Here is a 2,043-nt window from a genome sequence, read left to right as displayed (position 1 = left end):
TTTTTTTTTTCTGGTTTGTTTTGTAGAGATGGAGTATCTGGAGTACAGCAGCATGCTCACAGCCACTGCAGCCTCAGCCCACTGGGCTCAGGCGATCCTTCTACCTCAGCCTTCCAAGTAGCTGGAACCACAGGCACGTGTAACTACACCAGCTAATTTTTTGATTTATTGTAGAGAGAAGGTCTTGCCAAGTTTCCCAGGCTGGTCTCAGACCCCTGGACTCAGGCAATCCTCTTGCCTTAGCCTCCCAAAGTGCTGGGATTACAGGTGTGAGCCACCATGCCTGGCCTTCAACATTTTCATTAACCACTTTAGGAAGTATAAATACCAGTGTTGCCAAGGCATGGTGGCTCACGTCTATAATCCCAGCACTTTGGGAGGCCAAGGTGAGAGGACTAAATCCATGGGTTTGAGTCCAGCCTGGGCAACTTGGTGAGACCTTGTCTCTACAGTATATCAAAAGCTTAGTCGGGCGTGGTAGCACATGCCTATAGTTCCAGCTATTTGGAAGGCTGAGGTGGAAAGACTGTCAGAGCCCTGCAGGTTGATGCTGGGGTGACAGTGAGTGTGCCACAGAACTCCAGCCTGGGTGACAGAGTGAGACTCTGTCTCAAAAAAAGGGGGGCTGCTGGTGGTCAATGCTGGTATTTATTTTTTATTTTTTATTTTTGAGTCAGAGTCTCACTGTCACCCAGGCTGAGTGCAATGGCACACTCATGACCACCGTAGCCTCGACTTATTGGACTCAGCTAATCCTCTGGCCTCGGCCTCCCAAAGTGCTGGGATTATAGGTTTGAGCCACCACGTCCAGTCAGCAGCCCCTTCTAATACTTACCAAGCTGCAGAACTCTAGAAAGCTTCAGAAAACTCATGGTCTGGAACCCTAGCATACTTGGGATACAGGAACGGGCACTATCAAAGGGCATCACGTGGCTGCACGGAACCAGGACCAGAATCTGGGGGCAGGAGGCCACGTGCTAGGCTCTTGAGGGGCTCTAACCCTTTCACATGACTCCTCTCCAGTGTAGGAATAAAAACCGTTAGCACTGTTAGCCAGGCGCAGTGGCTCACACCAGTAATCCCAGCACTTTGGGAAGCCGAGGCGGGAGGACTGCTTGAGCCCAGGAATTCGAGACTAGCCTGGGCAACATAGCGAGACCTTGTCTCTACAAAAAAATTAAAAAATTAGCTGGCTGTGGTGATGCACACATGCAGTCCCAGCAACTCAGGAGGGGGAGGAGGAAGGATCACCTGAGACCATGAGGTTGAGGCTGCGGTGTGCCGTGACTGTGCCACTGCACTCCAGGCTGGGCGACAAAGTTACACCCCGACTCAAAAAAAAAAATTATATATATATATATTTACTTATACTTACATATATTTTTTAAAAGGTTAGAGGGCCGGGCGCAGCGGCTCACGCCTAAAATCCCAGCACTTTGGGAGGCCGAGGTGAGAGGATTGCCTGAACCCATGGGTTCGAGACACCAGCCTGGGCAACGTGGCGAGAACTCTACAACAAATCAAAAAATTAGCCGCGCGTGGTGGCGCGTGCCTGTAGTTCCAGCTACTTGGAAGGCTGAGGCGGAAGGATCGCCTGAGCCCATCACGTCGAGGCTGCTGTGGCTGTGAGCTCACCACCGCCCTCCAACCTGGGCGACAAAGTGAGACTCCGACTAAAAAAAGAAAAGAAAAGAAAGAGGTTAGCGCTTCGGACCCTTTGGACAGCATCTGCCCTTCATTCCTTATGTAACTCTGCTGCAGCGATGAAGCCACTTAGTCAAGAGCCAGGATTAAGCCACAGCGCTGCCCCGCGTCACACGGGCTCCTCCCTGCACACAATTTACCCCGAGAGCACCAGGAACCCAGCTGGCCTACGGTCAGGCAAAACTTCTGGGTGGCTCTGGAGTCAAACTGCGGTCACTCTGAGTCTGAGTCAGAGCCAGGATGAGGCCGAGGTCGAGCAGCACCGAGCCCCAGGCCGCGAGGCTGCGCGCGTCCTCAGCGGAGCCGCGTGGAGACGCGGGCGAGGCCCGGGGGCGGGAG

Source organism: Carlito syrichta, unplaced genomic scaffold, assembly GCF_000164805.1.
Source record: "Carlito syrichta isolate Samal-C Ts95f unplaced genomic scaffold, Tarsius_syrichta-2.0.1 Scaffold305684, whole genome shotgun sequence".
In the NCBI taxonomy this organism is placed as follows: domain Eukaryota; kingdom Metazoa; phylum Chordata; class Mammalia; order Primates; family Tarsiidae; genus Carlito; species Carlito syrichta.
This window is presented reverse-complemented; position numbering follows the sequence as displayed.